This window comes from Bison bison, unplaced genomic scaffold (assembly GCF_000754665.1).
Source record: "Bison bison bison isolate TAMUID 2011002044 unplaced genomic scaffold, Bison_UMD1.0 scf7180017864296, whole genome shotgun sequence".
Taxonomy (NCBI): domain Eukaryota; kingdom Metazoa; phylum Chordata; class Mammalia; order Artiodactyla; family Bovidae; genus Bison; species Bison bison.
In genome coordinates, this window is record NW_011494868.1 from 774,090 (window position 1) to 796,693 (window position 22,604).

Genomic DNA, 22,604 nt, shown 5'->3' on the forward strand with positions numbered 1-22,604 from the left:
GGCAATGGAGAATCATGGAGTGTTGTTTTCAGAGCTGTAACAATTAAGGTTGAAATTCCCTGGCCTTGCATTTATGAGCTTTCACAATGTAAATGGGATTTGCCTTTTTATATTCTACCTTATTCATGTTCATATACACGAGGCCCTAGCCAAATTGACTTGTTTGCAATTTCAGCACACATTCCTTTCCCCATATGTGTGCTTTAGCTCTTGATTTTCCATCTGCCTGGAATTTTCTTCTCCCACTGTATTTTCTTTTCTGTACCCTCCCTTTATGCAAAGCTCTGCGTGAATATTAAGTTTGTCACAACCGTTTACTTACTCCCCACCTTCCCTCTTTTAGAATAATTAATTCATCTTTTATTTACATTGCACCTGATTGACGCTAGCCACTGTGCTAGATTTTGAGCATACAAAGAAGAAAACATGATGCTTATAAGAATTCGCATGTTAGAGAGTGTGTTAGAGTAGACAGATTCTTTATGAACTAGCCATAACATAGGATGATTAAGTGCAAAGACTAAAGCGGCACAGCTTCTATGTAAACATCAACAAGTGAGACTAAATCTGTCTCAGGGCACCTTTGAAGCCTTTTTCTGTGCCCAACATTTCAGTAGTTATTAAACAGAGAAAGTATATAAAAACCATGCAAGGGTAGTGTTCTGTGCACAGATCTCTCCCTCGCCCTTTCATCCCACATGTTTAATTGTGAGTCTAAGAGGGAAAAATGACATACATGAAGCTGTAAATTAAGATGTGATGAATGCATATATTAATGCAAAAAAGGATGACTTGCTAAAGGATCTAACCATGGGGTAACATGATTTAGAAAAGATTTATCTGAGCAATACAGATAAGAGAGGGAAAGCGAGGATGCTGGCACAGGTAAGGGGCACTTGTGCAATCCAGCTGTGGGAGTCAGCTGCAGTTCTCTTGTAGAATGGATTATGCCTTTGTATTAGAGCCACATGTGTCCATGTGTTATCTTTCTAGCTAGACTTCAGTATCTTATCATCAATATGGCTAATTCAAGAATATTTTCTCCTTAAGAGCCTGAAAGATGATGCATGATTCACACACATTGTTCAGTGAAAAAGGCTTTTGGGACTTTTGGTTGAAGTCATAACATGGTGTCAAGAATTGGTAAGGTCTACACCCTGGGATGTGGTGGACCTACAAGTCTTAAGTTTTAGAAATATAGTAGATTCCTGGTTGTGTTTCACAATGGCTTCAGTGTTAATTTATATAGATAAACTGTAAATATTATGACCAATAAAGTCTACAGACTTTCTAGAGGCCATGCACTTCATTGGAACTTTATATGTTTTGCCTATTTTAATCCTCACAACCACACTGCTGAGTTAGGAACTACTATTATTTCCATTTTATTCATGATGAAATTGAGGCACAGGGAAGTTGAACAAATTCTCTGGCATCTCACAATCAGAAGATAGGGGTGCTGGATACTTAGACCCATTATTCTTAGTGCTTGTACGCCTCATCTAAAAAACATTACAGGTTCTGAACAGCATAATTAATTGACAATTAAGAGGCAGTTCAAAAACATTTTGATTGAAATTAGACAACCTGGCAGTAAAAACGTTTTTGATTAGTTTGCCAAGGCTGTTGTAATGAAGTACCACGAACTGAGAGGCTTAAATGACAGAATGTTACCATCTCACAGTCCCAGAGGACGGGTGTCTGAGATCAAGGTCTTAGCAGAGTTGACTCCTTCTCCAGGCCTTAAGGGAAGGGTGTGATCCAGGCATCTCTCTTAGGCTGTTAAAGGACTACCTTCCCCCTGTGTCTTCACATTGTCTTTCCTTTCCATGTGTCTCTCTGTGTCTTAATTCACATAAAGACACCAGCCATATTGGATTAGAATCCATCCTAATGATCTCAATTCAAGTTAGTTAGCTCTGCAGAGACTCTTCTCCAAATAAGGTCACATGTTGAGGTAAAGTAGTTTGTGTGTGCATGGTTCTGAATCACCCAGTCTTGTCCTACTCTTTGAGACTCCATGGACTATAACCTGCTAGGCTTCTCTGTCCATGGGAGTTTTCAGGCAAGACTTCTGGAGTGCATTGCCATTTCCTTCTACAGGGGATCTTACTGACCCAGGAATTGAACTGGGGTGTCCTGAGTCTCCTGCATTGCAGGCGGATTCTTTACCCAATAAGCCATCTGGAAATTAACGTTTCAATATATGAATTTAGTGAAATTAGTTGAGATTTTTATTTATTATATTTAAGAAGCATAGTCTGAATGAAATATCTATTTAAGTTTTTAAGTGAATACTATTTTAACCTTTTCCATTTTAAGATAGCTCCCTCAAAAATCATATTTTGCTATTAAAAACTACTCAATGAAGTCTATTTTCAAATAATGATGTAACTCTTTGTATATTAATGTTAAGCATTATTTGTATATCTTAAACTTTGGAGGACTTAATATGACTCTCCTTTAGAGAACATATTGAAGTTAATTTAAAGCAAAATCTAATCTAATACTCTGTTAATATTAATGTGTTTTTAGCCAGTTCTGTGAGGTCAAAAAATAGCAGACAGTTGTTTTCTGCCTAAAAGTTACTTATCATTAAAATAATAGAAATGAACAATATGCAGAAAAGGGGAAATGGAGAAAAATAACCAATAGAGCAACTAATGTTCCACTTATGCAAATCACTCTCATTTCTGTTTCAATTCCAAAAAAACAGGGATGTCTGCAAGGCTGTTGCATAAACAAAAGATAGCACAGCTGTTACTCAGAAGGCCATTTTAAAATTCACTTGTGTTAATTAGGAAGCCAGTTCTAGAAGGGGGAAAAAAAATCCTCTTTAACCTCCATTGATCACCTAAGAACGTGCTCCTCTAAATGGTGATGAACTCCCTTAATCATGGCAGACTAATGGATTTCACACTAAGAATTCTGTTGTCCCTGAATTCGAACATCCATCATAGATTCCCTGTATCGGATTTGGGTGTCTCATTTTCCTTCAGAGTTGATTTCTTTAAAAAAGAACTTTGCTGCTAAAGCAACCTGTTCCATTTCTGAAGTACACCGAAAACCAAAAATGAAAGGCTTTCTGCTTGGTTAATCTTGCATTCAGGTTTCTGGAAGCTGCTACTTCTCGGGAGAATAACTATTTTCCTGAGACAATCTAAACCACTTTATGCCTCAAACTAATTAGTGTAAGGGTTAGCTTTTCTTCCAACTGCATCTTACTTTGAAACTGGAACTACAGGATTATTCAGAAGTATCTTTGTTTTGTAAACACATAATATTAAACATTGTATATGAAGTGGTACAAAGACTAAGAATGCAGAATAAAGTTAAATTCAAGGCTGCATTCCATATTTTGAAAATGCGTATGCCTATCTGTTAGGACCTCAAATACTCTTTATTCATAAAATTGTCAAAACACATATTATAACCGTCATCATAAATGTTTGACATTTAATGATAAAAAATCATCAGAGAGCAGGAACTGTATAAAGATCTTACTTTTGCTCTTACTTTTACTTGAGAATCTTACTCTTTGAGATTCTTTTTTTTCCTTCAGAATAATTAGTGATTATGAAGGCAAAATGAACGCCAAGTCAGTGTTTCCAGTCAAATACATATCTAAAAGGGTTAAGCCTATACCAGTTTAGCAGAAATATTGTCAGATGAAATTTGTGAGTGGGTGAATAAAAATGAAGACAGGACGGGGAGAAAGTCCTGTACTGATTTCAATCAAGGTTAATATTTAAGGATGTGGGGGGCACAAATCATTCTAACACTTGGACCAGCCCACTGTTTCCCTTTTTAAAAATATACGTTCAAATTTGATATAATTACTAAATTATGATGGTCCATAAATCAAACATAAATTATTCTTCTAAAATAACTGGTGGGCTAAAATCAGGATAATTGGAAGACATGCATTGTTTTCAAGTAGCTTAAATCTTTGGATTATTCATACTCTTTCATTCATGAAAGTTTTTTGGGGTTAAAACTTTGCTTAGCTTTTTTTTTTTAAACAGGTGATTCTAATTGCAGAAAGCCTTGCAATAATTTAATGTTCTTTTAAGGTAAATAAATTAAATTAGATTTCTTATAGGTAGACATAAGATTCTTTTCAAGATGTATAGACAGACAATCTCTCACATCTCCTGGGATAATATTCTTACTTGATCTATCATATTAAATTTCGGGTCTCAGAAAAAAAAAATTTTTTTTAATGAGATTAAATTTCTGAAAATCTTTAGGCCTGGATGGGAAATGCAAGAATCTTGGTTGGGTTTCTTCCTGAAATATCAGTATTGCAGCTTTCTTCTTTCCCTCATAAAATACATACATATTTAGAAGCATTTAGAAACTTCCAGTGTCCTGGTAATACAGAAGTTTATTGATTCACCAAAAACAAAACAAAACACAAGAAAGCAAGCAAAAGCATCCCACATTTCACACATGGTTCTGCCAGTTCCGAGCATGTGTTTTTATGGCATTGGCATTCTGGGTCCCTCTTGGTAGTGTCTGTCTTCTGATGGATTAGTGAGCATGAGAAGTGTGTTTCAATCCTGTACTCCAGATTCTCTCTTCAGACAGAACAGCTCTTCACTCTTGAGTTTCACCAGCTCCTCACTTTAGGTTCTGCCCTTTTTCCCTAACCTTCTGCAATGATTTCCTCTTATCCTCACAGTCCTTGGTCTCAACCTGCACAGCCTTATTCTAAGGGCCTCCTTAAAGAATAACAATAAACCATTGTGATAGAGTGCTCTCAGACTGTCCTAAGTTTAAATGCAGATAGTTAATGATTCTTTTTTTTTTTTTTCCCCTGCAGAGGATGCGAATGCATTATAACCTCATATCATTTTTATGGAAAAATAAATGCTAACTTTACCTGATCAGCTAATAGCTGATTATAGGCCTAGAAATATTCAGCTTTTATGAAAATGTATACAGTATTTTGCATCAGGGTGTTAAATTTGCTCAAGGGAGGCACAAGATTTTTATCAAATAATGATTGGATCTCAAAGCTATTTGTGAGAGTAACAAGTTTTCTTTGATTTACATGCCAAATTCAAAAGTAAATTTTAACTACTTTGCCACAAGAGTATGCAATTTTTTTTAACTTTGTTTTATTTTTAAACTTTACAATATTGTATTGGTTTTGCCAAATATCGAAATGAATCTGCCACAGGTATACATGTGTTCCCCATCCTGAACCCTCCTCCTTCCTCCCTCCCCATACCATCCCTCTGGGTCGTCCCAGTGCACCAGCCCCAAGCATCCAGTATCGTGTATCGAACCTGGACTGGTGACTCGTTTCATATATGATATTATACATATTTTAATGCCATTCTCCCATATCATCCCACCCTCTTCCTCTCCCACAGAGTCCAAAAGACTGTTCTATACATCAGTGTCTCTTTTGCTGTCTCGTATACAGGGTTATTGTTACCATCTTTCTAAATTCCAGGATCCTCTATGACCCACCTCCCAGAATATTGGAAATAAAAGCAAAAATAAACAAATGGGACCTAATTAAACTTAAAAGCTTCTGCACAACAAAGGAAACTATAAGCAAGGTGAAAACACAGCCTTCAGAATGGAAGAAAATAATAGCAAATGAAGCAGCTGACAAACAACTAATCTCAAAAATATACAAGCAATTCCTATAGCTCAATTCCAGAAAAATAAATGACCCAATCAAAAAATGGGCCAAAGAACTAAATAGACATTTCTCCAAAGAAGACATACAGATGCCTAACAAACACATGAAAAGATGCTCAACATCACTCATTATCAGAGAAATGTAAATCAAAACCACTATGAGGTACCATTTCACACCAGTCAGAATGGCTGCGATCCAAAAGTCTACAAGCAATAAATGCTGGAGAGGGTGTGGAGAAAAGGGAACCCTCTTACACTGTTGGTGGGAATGCAAACTAGAACACCAGTATGGAGAACAGTGTGGAGATTCCTTAAAAAACTGGAAATAGAACTGCCTTATGATCCAGCAATCCCACTGCTGGGCATACACACCAAGGAAACCAGAATTGAAAGAGACACATGTACCTCAATGTTCATCACAGCACTGTTTATAATAGCCAGGGCATGGAAGCAACCTAGATGTCCATCAGCAGATGAATGGATGAGAAAGCTGTGGTACATATACACAATGGAGTATTACTCAGCCATTAAAAAGAATACATTTGAATCAGTTCTAATGAGATGGATAAAACTGGAGCCTACTATACAGAGTGAAGTAAGCCAGAAAGAAAAATACCAATACAGTATAATCTTTTTTTTTTTAATTAATATTTTTCGAGTAGAGTTGCTTTATAATGTTATATTAGTTTCCATTGTACGTCAAAATGGATCAGCTATTTGTAAATGTATATCCACTCTTTGGATTTCCTTTCCATTTAGATGGAAAGGAAGTACTGGGTAGAGTTACCTGAATTATATAGTAGATTCTCATTAGTTTTCTATTTCATACATCAGTTCAGTCTCTCAGTCATGCCCGACTCTTTGCAACCCCATGGACCACAGCACACCAGGCTTCTCTGTCCATCACTAACTCCTGGACTTTGCTAAAACTCATGTCCATCAAGTCAATGATGCCATATAACCATCTCATCTGCTGTCTCATCTGCATCAGAGTCTTTTCCAATAAGTCAATTTTTCCCATCAGGTGGTCAAACATTTCATACATAGCAGTGTACATATGTCAATCTTAATTTCCCAATTCATCCCACCCCTCTATTTCCCCCTTGGCATCTATATGTTTGTTCTCTATGTCTATGAAAAAAAAAAGAAAAAAAAGTACATAATCTTCTTGTGTGGTGGTCTCAAATGGCCAAACATTTAGCAAATTTCTGTTGAATGATCCCTATGTGCCAGGCAGTAAGATATGCTCTCTGGATATACTAGTGATCAATTCATGAATTTAATCCCTTTCTAGGATTTATTATCTGGTCAAGAAGATACATGTCAAATACAAATCTAATGAATACAATGTTGAAGAAGTCCAGGAACTAAGGTATTGATACCAGAGTACCAACATAGCCGAGTACAAGGCTAAGGTAGGGAGGTGGACTCTTCTGAAGGAGAATCATTTATTTTGAAATGTGAGTGAGTAATACCTCACTAGAGAAGGTAAGAAAGTAATATAAGTATTAGAAGTGGAAAGAGGGCTCCATGAAGAAAATACTTGTCCGAGGCCCAGAGGTGGGATTGAACAAAACAATCTGCAGCTTCATGATTTTCTTCTCCCACCAATTTGAGCCTAGAGGGATGTTGCAATGAAGCAAGAAACAGAAGGGTGTTCTTTTCCAGTTGGACATCCTACAGGGACCCTTGATATATGAAATGCCAAAGAATTGAACGCAGAGAACAATGCAAAAGACTGAAGAGTTCTCAATCTGGAAGGCAAGGGTGTATGAAAGCCAGAAGTGAAGGTTAAGTGTAAATGAAGTGTTTTCACATTCATTACATAAGTTTAATTTGGAATCACTTCAAATGTTGTTGCATATACTGCACTCAGCAGATGAACCAGAGTATGTCTTTCACCAATTCACTGATGTTTTTATTAAATCTTACTCAAAAGTGCATGTTAAATAAAACAAGAACATTTAAAAATGAGTGTAAAGCTATATTTAAAGCTTCAGATGAGAGCAAGAGAGAGCATACACAACTAGATTAATTTGAGATATTAAAATGGAGAACATTACTCCATTCAAAGAAGATATGCTAAATCATTGCTTTCCAACATAAAAAAAAAAAAAAAAAAAACTAATTCTAAGTCATTTAGCCAATTTGTCCTTCTCATGAGAGTTGTAACTTTGCTAGGCAATCTTTCTTTATTGTTTATTATTTATTGAACACCAAGTAGGCAGCACTGTATAAATCATCCTAGACACAGGGCCTACCCTAAAGGCACACAGACTAAGTTAGACAGAGAAAGCAATTCAGACATAAAATATGTCAAATGTGTTGATTACACTCTGAAGATTGAGATCCTTAATTATAAATATGTCTTCATAGCTTAGGAAGTGAAAACTATAAATACAACAAAAGGCAAAATGCTTGGGAAATCATATGCTAGGTGTGTTTTATATCTATTATTTAAGAATTAATGATTATAATTTTACCTTGAAGTGCACCTTTACTAGGAGAAAAAGTAAAAAGCAAAATAATACAAAGTTTTTGCGAAAGTGATTCCATAATAACCTTCTATATTCTATTAAAACCTTTGAACTTTGCTTTCAACTTGCTTGGAAGTTTTTGGTTCTATGCTCTATGTTATCACAGGCTTGAAGACAATATTTAAAGACTGCCCTTGTCACAATGCTGATCTCCTGTAATATATTGGGAAGGTCATTACATTTACCCAATATACAATGCCAAATGGACGAATATAGGTGGATGGACAGGAAAATGCTGCTGCTAAGTCGCTTCAGTCATGTCCGACTCTGTGCGACCCCATAGACCGCAGCCCACCAGGCTCCGCCCTCCCTGGGATTCTCCAGGCAAGAACACTGGAGTGGGTTGCCATTTCCTTGTCCAAAGCATGAAAAAATGAAAAGTGAAAGTGAAGTCGCTCAGTCGTGTCCGACTCTATGCGACCCCATAGACAGCAGCCTACCAGGCTCCTCCGTCCATGGGATTTTCCAGGCAACAGTACTGGAGTGGGGTGCCATTGCCTTCTCCGGACAGAAAAATAGATCTGTCTATATCTAAGTTTGTATCTGTCCATCTTCAACAACTGGCACAGTGTAGTTCCCCAACATATATTTGCTTATTTGAATCCAATCAGTCTTTCTGGCTGCATTTTAAATTTAAATCCTACTTTAAGAAATCTTGAATTCAAATCTTTGAGCTCTTTTCTGATTATCTATTTATATATAGTAGTATGTATATGGTTTTCCAGGTGGTGCTAGTGGTAAAGAACCTGTGTGCCAAGGCAGGAGACATAAGAGATTTGGGTTAGATCCCTGGGCCAGGAAGGTCTTCTGAGGGGGTCATAGTAACTCACTCCAGTATTCTTGGCTGGAGAATCCTGTGGACAGAAGAGCCTGTTAGGCTACAGTACATGGGGTCACAGAGTTCCACATGACTGAAGTGACTTAGCATGCATGCACAGAGTGTATACATGTTAATCTCAAATTCCTGATTTATCCCCCCACACACACACACTTTTCCCCTTTGGTGGTTTGTTTTCAAACCTGTCAGTCTGTGAATTTGTTTCCATTTTGTAAATAAGTTTATTTGTATAATTTTTCTTTTTTTTTACTTTTCATATATAAGTGAAATCACATGATATTTGTCTTATTCTGACATTTAACATAGTTTGATAATCTTTAGTTCAATCATTTTTGCTACAAATGGCATTATTTCATTCTTTTTTATAATTGAGTAATGGGTAATATTGCTGTTCAGTCACTGAGCCATGTTGGACTCTATTCGACCCCATGGACTGCATCCCCTCTGTGTTCTGCTATCTCCCAAAGTTTGCTCAAATTGATGTCGAGTCAGTGGTGCTATTCAACCATCTCATCCTTCACCTCCCCCTTTTCCTTTTGCCTTTAATCTTTCCTAGCATCAGGGTCTTTTCTAATAAGTTGGCTCTTTGCACTAGGTGGTCAAAGTATTGGAATTTCAGCTTCAGCATCAATGCTTCCAACAAGTGTTCAGGGTTGATTTCCTTTAGGTTTGACCAGTTTGATCTTGCAGTCCAAGGAACTCTCAAGAGTCTTCTCTAGTAGCACAGTTTGAAAGCAACAGTTCTTCGGTGCTCAGCCTTCTTCATGGTCCACCTCTCTCATCCATGCTTGACTGCTGGAAAAACCACACAGGAGGTAATGACTGAGTAATATCCCATGATGTATTTGTACCAATCTTCTTTATCCATTCTTCTGCTGATGGACATTTAGGTTGCTTCCTTGTCCTGGCTATTGTAAATAGTGCTGCAAAGAACTTTAGGGTGCATGTATCTTTTGAATTAAGATTTTCTCCAGATATGTGTCAAGGAGGTACAGCATAGGGTACTCTACTCAATATTATGTAATGGCCTGAATGGAAAACGAACCTGAAAAAGAATGGGCATATGTATGCGTATACCTGAATCACTTCGCTGCACAACTGAAATGCACGTGACATCGTAAATCAACTATACTCCAACATAAAATAATTTTCTAAATTAAAAATAATCATTTTTCACATACACAAAAGAAAAATTGTTTAAATATTACAATGAGTAAACAACATATTCAGATATATATAATTATGCAAGTTAAATTAACATATGCCACTCAAAGAGTAGAAAGATTCCAAATCGATGACCCTTTCTATCAGCATAATAGCTGATTACGTTTTGAAAATCCAATTTATAGGGATAAGTAAAGCACATTTGTGAACTTACAGAAAAACCTTGTCATTTGAGCTTGTAGTTCTAAAGCAAAGGATGCCAGAACCTGAGGGCATGAGTTTATGCTTTGTGTACTGAAGTTGGTCTTTGATAACTTTGAAATATATGTAAATAGACATCCAAGAATTATTTATAGAGGCTGTCTTGGTGCTTCTTAATAAATCTTATGTGCGTGCGTGCTTAGTTGCTTCAATCAAGTCCAGGACTGCTACCCTATGGACCGTAACCTGCCATGCTCCTCTGTCTGTGGGATTCTCCAGACAACAATATCAGCTCATGGGTTGCCATGAGCTCCTGCTGGGCATCTTCCCAACCCAGGGAGAGAACCCGTGTCTCTGTTAATTCCCTGGGTTTGTCATCATAAACATATATCTCTGAGTTGAGACTCTATTGGTTTAAGCAAATCTAGGACTAGAAATGAAACTGAAATAATGCCATTTTCAAAACCATTCATTAGCAGTCTGGGCCCTCACTGCATGGTAGTAAATGGTGTTGTGTTTTCGGATGGCTATCTGGACTTGGAATGCTATTTACTTCTTCAGTAATGTTTTATAATATATATGTATAAGTGTAATATTTGCAAAGAACTGAAGCACTTAACATGATAATGCTGTTACCCCCATTCTATATATGAGGAAACCCAGGTCACAGAGCTAAAAGTGACAACACCAGAATGGGAATCCAGAGGGTATGCTTCAAGAACTAAGGAGTTTAATGCCTCTGGCATTTACTCCCTCTGGTAGATCTTAACTAATATTACCTTCTAATATTGGAAAAAGAGGGAAGGAGAGGCAGTATGAAATAGAGGAAATGGATCATGTTATGAACCCTACCCAAATTCATCTGTCGAAAGTCTTAGTTCCTAGCACCTGCATCTCCCCCAGCCATCAGTTCATATGTTGAAAGTCCTGGGACTTCCCTGGTGGTCGAGGGGTTGAGAATTCACCTGGCAATACAGAGGACTTGAGTTCGAGCCCTGATCGGGAACTAAGATCTCACATGCTTCTAAGGTTGGTTAGAACAGGGAGGAAACAAGCTTTTCTTGTAAACTGAGTTTAGGGGAACTCTTCACAGTTTAGTTCAACTTTTCACTTAACAGAAGGAGCACTCTTCATGTAGGGGAGGAATATATAGAGTAGTAATTAGCTATGAAAAGAAAGTATGGGAAACAGTTCTCTTTTCAAATACCTAGTTAACTTTATTTGCAGAACAGTTCTGTGGAGTCATGCTCTATCCTATCTTGCAGATGGGTAAGGATAACCAGAGTATAGGAGAAAAAGTACAGGAGAAACAGAGTACAGTGGAAATCTGTTGTTTCCACTCACTCACTAGTAGCGACTGCTGCTGCTGCTGCTGCTGCTGCTGCTAAGTTGCTTCAGTCGTGTCCGACTCTGTGCGACCCCATAGACGGCCCACCAGGCTCGCCGTCCCTGGGATTCTCCAGGCAAGAACACTGGAGTGGGTTGCCATTTCCTTCTCCAATGCATGAAAGTGAAAAGTGAAAGGGAAGTCGCTCAGTCATGTCCGACTCTTAGCGACTCCATGGACTGCAGCCTACCAGGCTCCTCCATCCATGGGATTTTCCAGGCAAGAGTGCTGGAGTGGGGTGCCATCGCCTTCTCCGAGTAGTGACTAGTGTCTGCTAACTACCAGACTGCAGCCCTCGAGACGCAGCGAGGAACAAAATGAACAGACTTTGCGCCTAACTAAGCAATTACAGTGCAGTGTCCTGAGAGACTTTGAAAGTTTCTCAGTGTATTTCCCAAAAGGTTTCCTTTAGATTGAGATTCAGCAGAAAGAGAACAGATCTCAAGAGGGGTATGGAATGTAGGAGTTCTTAAGAGAAAAAGTTGTAAGGTTATTTCATAGATGTAACCAGACACTTCATAACAGAAATGAAGGCATTTCTGTTTGAATTAAAAATATTGTGTAAATCATTGCCTTATTGCATTTGCCAGTAATCATGCATAGTTACAAGCTTTGTTAATAAATCATTTAATTGATGAAGACAAGGTAAAATGTTCCTCTGTTTTCTTATTAATAAAGTCTCTTGAAACCCCATCAATGTAGCAAAAGCAATCTGCAATGGCTGCTATTTAGCCCTTGTTTCCAATTCTTTGCGACCCTATGGACTGCAGCCCACCAGGCTCCTCTGTGCACGGGATTCTCCAGGCAAGAATATTGGCGTGGGTTGCCAGCCCCTCCTCCAGGGAACCTGATAGAGGGCCACATAAAGCCTAGTTTGTGAAATATGCTCTGGAAATAAAATGAGAAGCAAAGAGTGAAATTTCTTATGGACAAAATAAGACATGAGGTATGCCTGTGGATCACAGCCACACTAGTTAATTACAACTCATCTGTAACCATCTTTACACACTACATCACAGCTAAAATCCAGAAGGCTAGGCTCTCAACAGAGGCCGAGAATCCATGGCAGTCCGAACCTGTCTGATTTTCCATGTGGTACCACTGTTAGTTCTGCAGTCACACACAACTGCAGAAGTTTCAGGTCAAATAGTCTATATTGCATTTACAAATATCACCTTAGAGATTAATTCAAGCTACAGCTCCTTTCTTTTGGTTATGATTTAGAAGACATCCTACCAGCTGATGAGGGAGGTAAAGGAGAAGCACTCACTCTGAAACAAGGACATGAAATGGATGATGAGAGAATGTTACCTAAGCCTGGTGTCTTAGAACTGACTATTCTCTTCTCCACCATCAAGGGTGATCACCACCACTGCCACCTTCATCAGCAGCAGCAGCAGCTTCTAATAAACTGAATAAATAGAATGTTTAATTTGCATTGCTGATGTCTCAGTAAGAACTTCATCCGTAGGCAAAGATGGTCCTCATTCACTCAGTCCTCTCTAAAGCCTCTCCTTGAAGTGTGTACTAGTCTCATGACAACCTACTGAGGGGTTCTTGGCTCTGAGCTTAATTCTGAGCTTTGGTGTCAACTTGAATATAGACAGAATGAAGTTTTATGAAGTTACTGTAATAAACCAAATTAAATAGATTCGATTCCCTCCACCCTCCCCAAAGAGGATACAAGTGTGTCTAGAAAATAGATTGTAATTTAAACGCATCAACTATTATCTCAAATATATTTCTGAGCATTAAATGCCTCCTTCTAATTCTTAACTATGAAAAAATACATAGATAAACAAACTAAAAATTTTACACACCAGATGACTTCAAAGGGTAAAACATTCTTAAGGAAATAGAGAATCAAAAGTCGTTAGATATCTATTTGTATCAGTCTAGGTTGCAGTTAACTTACAGATTTACATGAAAGGAAAATGGATCAAAGCTTTGGAATTTAATAATGACTGTTAAAGAGAAAGTGTTTTAATTAAGTGTTGGGGGCCAGAGTGAGGCACTCCGCCCATGGCAAAGATCATGAGGATGGAGGCTCGACGTACGCAAAGACAGGATCGAGCCTCAGGAGTCCCCCTGGAAATCCTCGAGCATCTACCCCCATAACCAGAGCCTGCCTGCTTTACTACTTTGTGCTCTCACCTACACCTCTGACTTTACGGGGGGCTGTCCCCCACCACCTCTTTCGGAGAAGGAGTTAACCTAGAGCTCCAGTTAATAAAAACTCCTGGGTGTGACAAGAGTGTTTTAACCTACAAACTCCTCTGAAGGTTCTCTAGCCTGCCTGACAGGCTTGTCCGGCCACATGTGATTGCTCACAGCCTCCCAACCATGAGAGGCACAAGATGCTTTAAACCTTCTAAAAAGAGGTTCCTTAGAAAAGTTAGAAGACTATTAGTATAAGTATAATGGGCTGATTAGAAATTGTATTGGTGAAGGATTTTTCATTTGTTGAGCCAATGGTTGTTGCTAAGTCTCCACATCCCCTGCCCTTACACACATTAATGAATATACAGAAGAAATAAGTATTAACCTTTGATATTAATCACGTTAGACCTTAGGCTAAGTAAATTCTTTCCTTAACTAAAACCCTCTACACCCTCACCCTATAGGAATGTAACTTTATTTGGGTGGCGTCTGTTTTAATAATAATCACCCCTGGAGAAATAAGTGTCCTGGTTGACTGACCGCTGTCATAAGGAGAGGGTCATAAATTGTCAGCAGGCCCCATGGCCAGAAGATGATGTAACACCCCTAAGACCTCTGTATACATTTGTGTGAAGCACCTGACTTTGATACAAGTCAGGACTGCTGACCCCGTGTGACTTTCGCATAACATCTCAGTGTATAAAAGTAGACCATGGAAAATAGAGAATTAGGATCAGTTTCTCGAAATACTGGTCTCCCCATGTTGCTCTCTCTCTCACTCTGGCTGAGTCTCCATCTGGAGCGTGGAACCTACCAAGCTTACTAATTATGCCTGGGCTTCTAAGATCTGACCGGGGAGGCCTCAGTGTCTCCTCTCCTTCAGGAGAATGGAAGGACGCCTGCGGCCTACGTAAGTGGTGCAAACTTCTTCTTTTGAAGTTTTATTGGTCTCCCGTGTAAACCAAGCTACTGAGCCTCTTTTCTCCACTGAATTTTCCTATGGAGCTATCCTCATTCTATTACTCTTTACATCTCTAATTAATATCTAATTGAAGCTACTGTATCCTGATCCTCGCCGACGCTGCCCCCGCTTCGAATACCCTGGATCAGCCGGGGCTGGACCCCAGCAATTAAGAACATTAGTTACCCAAACTTTGCACAATGAATCGTATTCTATGAGCTACATACCCATCCATTCTTTTAAAAATCATTTGCTAAGCATCACCAAGATACAGGAGAAATGCAGTTGAAAGAGGAGCTTTCAAGAGTTTCCCCTCTTACGGAGCTCAGGATCTAGTTAGTAGTTGAGAAGTGAAACGTGAAAGTGAAAGTCACTCAGTCAAGTCCAACTCTTTGTGACCCCGTGGACTAAAGGTCCATGGAATTCTCCAGGTCACAATACTGGAGTGGGTAGCCTTTCCCTTCTCCAGGGGATCTTCCCCACCCAAGCATGGAACCCAGGTCTCCTGCACTGCAGGCAGATTCTTTACCAGCTGAGCCACCAGAGAAGCCCAGTAGTTATGAAAGTAATTGTGATCATCTGTTTGCCTGTTCAGTACAGTAGAAGCGTATACAAAGCACTGAGTGTAAAGAAAGATGCAATTAACTACAGAGGATTGTAGGTGTTGTCATCTGAACTAAGTCTTGAAAGTTAAGTTTAAAGCTGTGAGATTTTTGGAAATTCAAGGAAAATTATAGCCACAAATACCATTTTAGTTAGATTGGTTATAGTAAGTTAAAGTAGTTTAGATTTTTTATAATAAGTTATTGAAAAGCAGAGACATTACTTTGCCAACAAAGGTCCATCTAGTCAAGGCTATGGTTTTTCCAGTGGTCATGTATGGATGTGAGAGTTGGACTGTGAAGAAGGCTGAGTGCCAAAGAATTGATACTTTTGAACTGTGGTGTTGGAGAAGACTCTTGAGAGTCCCTTGGACTGCAAGGAGATCCAACCAGTCCATTCTGAAGGAGATCAGCCCTGGGATTTCTTTGGAAGGAATGATGCTAAAGCTGAAACTCCAGTACTTTGGCCACCTCATGCGAAGAGTTGACTCATTGGAAAAGACTCTGATGCTGGGAGGGATTGGGGGCAAGAGGAGAAGGGGACGACAGAGGATGACATGGCTGGATGGCATCACTGATTTGATGGACCTGAGTCTGAGTGAACTCCAGGAGTTTGTGATGGACAGGGAGGCCTGGCATGCTGCAATTCATGGGGTCGCAAAGAGTCAGACACGACTAAGCGATTGAACTGAACTGATACTCTTGTGGCTCAAAAGCAATAGAAGATTCTTCTTTTTGTTTGTTTTTCCTTACTCAAATAACTGTCTACCATAATGACCGAGGTCAGTCATTGATCCTCTAAGTGGTGATTTGGGATCCAGATTTCTTTCATCTTGTAGCTCCATCAACTTCCAGGGCCTTGTTGTGACAAGGAAAATAATAGGCCTTGGGACAGAATCTTGAATGAGATTTTGATGTTCCATGGAGTCATGATTAAGTCTTTCAAGATTTGGTCTCTGTGTTCTAATTCTTTCAATTGAGAAATGAATTTTCTTATTGCTAAAGCACAAGCGTTAGCCTCTGGGGATTCAGGTCATAGCAAAGAGTAGATTGCATTATATTTTAGAAAGTTTTTTATGAGGTCAAAAAGTTGGTTTCTTTAAGATAGGATCAGATCAGATCAGTCGCTCAGTCATGTCCGACTCTTTGTGACCCCATGAATCGCAGCACACCAGGCCTCCCTGTCCATCACCAACTCCCAGAGTTCACTCAGACTCACGTCCATCAAGTCAGTGATGCCATCCAGCCATCTTATCCTCTGTCATCCCCTTCTCCTCTTGCCCCCAATCCCTCCCAGCATCAGAGTCTTTTCCAATGAGTCAAGTCTTCACATGACGTGGCCAAAGTACTGGAGTTTCAGCTTTAGCATCATTCCTTCCAAAGAAATCCCAGGGCTGATCTCCTTCAGAATGGACTGTTTGGATCTCCTTGCAGTCCAAGGGACTCTCAAGAGTCTCCTCCAACACCACACTTCAAAAGCATCAATTCTTTGGCACTCAGCCTTCTTCACAGTCCAACTCTCACATCCATACATGACCACAGGAAAAACCATACCCTTGACTAGACAAACATTTGTTGGCAAAGTAATGTCTCTGCTTTTGAATATGCTATCTAGGTTGGCCATAACTTTCCTTCCAAGGAGTAAGCGTCTTTTAATTTCATGGCTGCAGTCACCATCTGTAGTGATTTTCGAGCCCAGAAAAATAAAGTCTGACACTGTTTCCACTGTTTCCCCATCTATTTCCCATGAAGTGGTGGGACCGGATGCCATGATCTTTGTTTTCTGAATGTGGAGCTTGAAGCCAACATTTTTATTCTCCACTTTCACTTTCATCAAGAGGCTTTTTAGTTCCTCTTCACTCTCTGCCATAAGGGTGGTGTCATCTGTATATCTGAGCTTATTGATATTTCTCCCGGCAATCTTGACTCCAGCTTGTGCTTCTTCCAGCCCAGCGTTTCTCATGATGTACTCTGCATATAAGTTAAATAAACAGGGTGACAATATATAGCCTTGATGAACTCCTTTTCCTATTTGGAACCAGTGTGTTGTTCCATGTCCAGTTCTAACTGTTGATTCCTGACCTGCATACAAATTTCTCAAGAGGCAGATCAGGTGGTCTGGTATTCCCATCTCTTTCAGAATTTTCCACAGTTTATTGTGATCCACATAGTCAAAGGCTTTGGCATAGTCAATAAAGCAGAAATAGATGTTTTTCTGGAACTCTCTTGCTTTTTCCATGATCCAGCAGATGTCAACTACTTCAACCATGAGAGATATATAAAAGCACATGAGGTTTCTTTTCTCTGTGTTTTTTTTTTTTTTTCCCTCTCCTTAATATACTCTCACTCTTCCTCTGTCCCCAGTTCTCATGCTGTTCATTACTTGTTCAGGGTCCTCCTGAAATTTATTAGCTAACATGCCAGTTTGGAAAGTACTTTATAATTCTTTAGCTTCTACATCTTGATCTTCTTTAATAAAAATACATTTTTCCTAATGTGCATAGAATCATTGCCTTTTCTAACTGTTCTGATATAACAAATGTGATTCTAAAAACATGCTGCTTCTTAGTGATTTTGTAATACAATAGTCAGTACTGGGGCTTTCCTGGCAGCTTAGATGGTAAAGAATCTACCTGCAATGCAAGAGATCTGGGTTCAATCCCTGGATCTGGAAGATCCCCTGGAGAGAGGAATGGCAACTCATTCCAGTATTCTTGCCTGGAAAATTCCATGGATGGTGGAGCCTGGCAGGCTACAGTCCATGGGGTCACAAAGAGTTGGACACAACTGAGTGATTAACACTTTTTCAGTCAGTACCCTATCCTTTCAACTGGTAGCTGCATTTAATCTGTAACCTCTCATGCCTTAAATTGCAGAATGCTACAAAGTCCAAAGGAAATTTGGTTTGGAATGAAATGATCATTTGTCACTCAGAAAATCACACTGTGGAGAAAAAGTTACTAATCTAACTTCATGTAGGGCTTGCTGAGTCTTATTGGCCAACTTTTATGATATGGTAGACATATGAGTATTAAAATGTATATTAGAAAGAAAGCATATTGATTTTCTGCAATAATATTATTTATATAATTCAATTCAATTCTACTTAATGGTCTTTGAAAGCTTTGGTGCATCCTTTGATCTTGTTCCAGAACACTTAGCTTTATTTTAGTTTTTATTTTAATTGGAGAATTTAGAGGATTTTCTTACAGATTGAGCAGAACAGATCTGTTACGAATAGAAATTTAAGAGGAGACTTGATAGCGTGCATTGTGTCTGTGTTTTATATAGAGAGAGTATGTTATTTATAAACATACATCAAAAATAGTTCTGAAAGATTAGGAAAAATATTAAAACTCTCTCTACATAGAAAATCTGCAGATTTATATTAAAGCGCCTATAGGAATCACTAGAATGGTATAGATTAATTAGAATTTGTTCTGATTCTGTGGACTTGCTTCTATATTTTCACAAAAGTCAACATATACCTATAATTTGAAGTTAAAATGTAAACGAGATACTGTGGACTGTTGATTTAAGTTCTTCCACTGATAATAAAGGGCTTGAGTTTTAAGCACATTTTTTTTTTTTTAATGTGGGCTTTGTTTTCAGATCCAACATCGTGTTCCTGGAACCCTCATGCTCATATTAATACAAAACCATGTGTATTGAAAAGGACTTGATTGCCACTATGTGGCTCAAAGAAAGATCCCTGAATGGCATCTTACTAATCCTCTCTGCTTTTCTTAGGTCCTTGAACCATTCCCTGTGGCCAGGATTCTGGAGCATTCTAACTTACATTACACTCTCCAACCTTGGATAAGGAAATATCAGTAGTATCACCAAAGCAAGACTGGGAATGGGGTGGGTACTTTTGGGTAGATGCTGGACAGAAGCTGATACACCTCTTACGAAACAAAAGATGAATGTGGAAAATTGACTAATTTCCAGCATAGCTTGTAAGTTTGATTAAGACATATACTATAACATGTGTGATATTAGGGTATTTTTTTATTGTTATGACCTAAATAAGAGAGTCATAAAACAATGAAAGATGCTAATAATGGAACAGAATATGGTTTAGACATCTCCTCTTATAACCTGTAGCCTTAGGTTTCAAAAGGAAAGACAATAAAACCCCAAACTATGAAATCCCCAATCTTATGCTACTTCCAAATATTAAACTTCCCTCCATAAAATATTGAGGCATCAGAACTATTGCTCTATATCATTTTCTAGTTGAAGAGAATAATTCTAATCAACATCATAAAAACACAATGAACACCAGGATTGCATTTCTAAAAGTAGGGGAAATGTTTCTGTTTTCTTAATATGGTGACTAAACAATTGAACACATTCATTTATCTCTGTTGACACATTCTCATTTCCGTACTCCAAATGGCTTTGGGTCAGAAAGAAAGCATTTTTGCCAGGAACAAAACAGAAACATTCTTTATTCATAAAGTTACAACTGATGAAAAATTGAGGACTCTAATAACTATTCTTTTGCAACTTTCCAGTAACGTTTACAATTGGTAGTGCTAAGTTATCGACTACACAAAAATTTGGAGATGAAAAAAAAACATTTCAAATGTACAGTCATATTTTAACAAGAAGGCATAAGAATTTCAAAGGAGAACTTATGACTATAAGTATGTCTCTCATGTTTTATTTTTAATGCCTATGTTCTTAGTGCAAAAAAATCCCCTAAATGGAGAAGAGGATAATATAACCAGTGCACACAGAAAACAAAAAAATAAAAGGATAAAATGGACTCGCAACTAGAACCCTGAATTCATGTTATATTTTATATCTTGGGAATTTTGTGGTTAGAAAGATTTTTAAAAAGTAAACACATGTGAGCAAAGATGAGTTGGATTAATGGCTTTGCCAATTGAAACAGACTTCCCAAGCCAGCATGTAAATGTACATCCAAGGAGGACACCATGTAGATAATTTTTAGCTACCTTGTGGACAAACGTGACTTTGTCCTGGTGACCTTAAGGGTCTCATACCCAGGTCTCACACCGAGTCCATGAGTGCTCCACTCAACCAGTTTTGTTTAGAAAGTCAGATCGGTCCATAAAGCGGCTCTTGGCTGAAGCTCTGTGTGTGATGTGGGCAGAGATGGCCATATCAGGGAGGTTGGCACCTGGGACTTTGAATTGCTTGGTTCAACCCACAGCCCTGGAAAAGTAATGCACCTTTGCAAATGAACAGCCTTTCCCAGCTCTTGGTTTTCTGCTTGACTTTCCTGTAAATGTAAATCAGCATTAAAAAGCAGGGAGGATCTGACCTTCAGTGTTTACACTCCCGTGTAGCACAAGATGCATTTTAGAAGAGAGAAGGGCAAACCTCAAGTGATTTGAGGTTTACATTAGTGCGCCAAAGCAGCGCTATTAATCGGCATCTTCTGCGCACTCAGACCTCTTTCAGATGCAAAGCCTCTTTGGAAATATCTCCAGAGACCAGGCTTTCTTATCTCCTCTCAGGCAGTTCCCATTTTGGGTCTTGCCTGGAAATGGCCTGAGAACAGATTCTGCTTGCTGTTCCAGTAGTTCTCCACTTCCTAGGTGTAAAACCACAATTCACGGGAACTAATTTGTAAAAAGAAAAAAAAAAAAATTACAGGTGTTATTAAATGCAAAAAATGTCTTTTGTGTGATATTTTACCCACCATTTCATCTTTTTGAGAGTTTACGCTTGGGCACGTCAGTCTAATCGGTACTGTGATGTTTAGGCGGGGGCGCTTGCTCTGGGGTTCTCCAGGAAGAAATGATTGCAACTCCGGTTCTCTGAAGTCAGGCTGAGTCAGGAAACCCCCAGCTGCTCTGCAGAGGAAGCGGCCCCGCCTGGCCAGGCTCACTGCAGATGCTGCTGGCTAACAGGGCAGGGCTCCTGGAGACCAGGTTATGAAACTGAGGGATTAGAATTCTTTCCAGCACCTGTTTGCCTATGGCTTTGCTATGGAAATTAAGCTAGGAATTTATTCTATAAGTCTAGACATTGAAGTTTAAATTTACTCCATTTTGAAAATGTACAGAGAATATGAAGCTTTTTTCCCCTATTTCCCTTTCACTAAAAGGTTTTATTACTTCAGACTAATAGTGTTGTTGCCCTCAGGGAAATGCCATTATGAACCTTTTTGAGACCTGTCAGGAAGCATACTGGAAAATCTTACTGATGGATTACCCAATGTGCACTGAGGTAGATTTATTCCCATTCATGTGAAGATGGCCGGGAAGGGGGTTGAGGGGGTGTGGGTGAGGATGGGAAACACATTAGAAACTGCTTCAGTAAATGAACAGCAGCATGTTGAAGAATTCTCAGAGTTTCTTTATAATTATATTATTAGGAAGAGATAATAATCAAGAGATTAAAAACCTCAAATCACTTGAGGTTTGCCCTTTTATCTTCTATTAACAACTGCATGTGTGTATATGCATATTATACACAAATGGTATAGATTACTGCATCAGTCACAATATTTGTAAGCTTAGAATCTCCCTAGGAAACAGAGCTTGAAACAGGTATTTGCAAGAAGTAGTTTATTTTGAGATGTTTCAAGGAATAGTAGATCTGAAAAAGTATAGTGGCTCTTTCTAATCTAATAACAGTTTACAACATACTTCAAGAGAAAAGCAAAAGTATCTTAGAGTCAAAAGTCACTTATTTGCGAGATGAAAGACATATTGTCAAATATTAATGACAATAATAGCCCTGGGGTTTGCCTTCTAAATTAAATCAACATATCCTACTCAATTTCTGAACTGAATAAAAATAGACAAGGAGTAAGATATACAGATGCAAAAATATCAACATTCTTTTCTGATGGCAATGCATCCTGAATTTAAACCTTAGGTGCATGCATGCTCAGCTGTGTCCGACTCTTTGTGACCCCATGGACTGTAGCCCACCAGGCTCCTCTGTCCATGGAATTCTTCAGGCAAGCATACTGGAGTGGGCTGCCATTTCCTTCTCCAAGATATCTTGCTGACCCAGGATCGAACTTGCATCTCTTGTGTCTACTGCATTGGCTGCTGCTGCTGCTGCTAAGTCGCTTCAGTCGTGTCCGACTCTGTATTGGCAGGTGGGT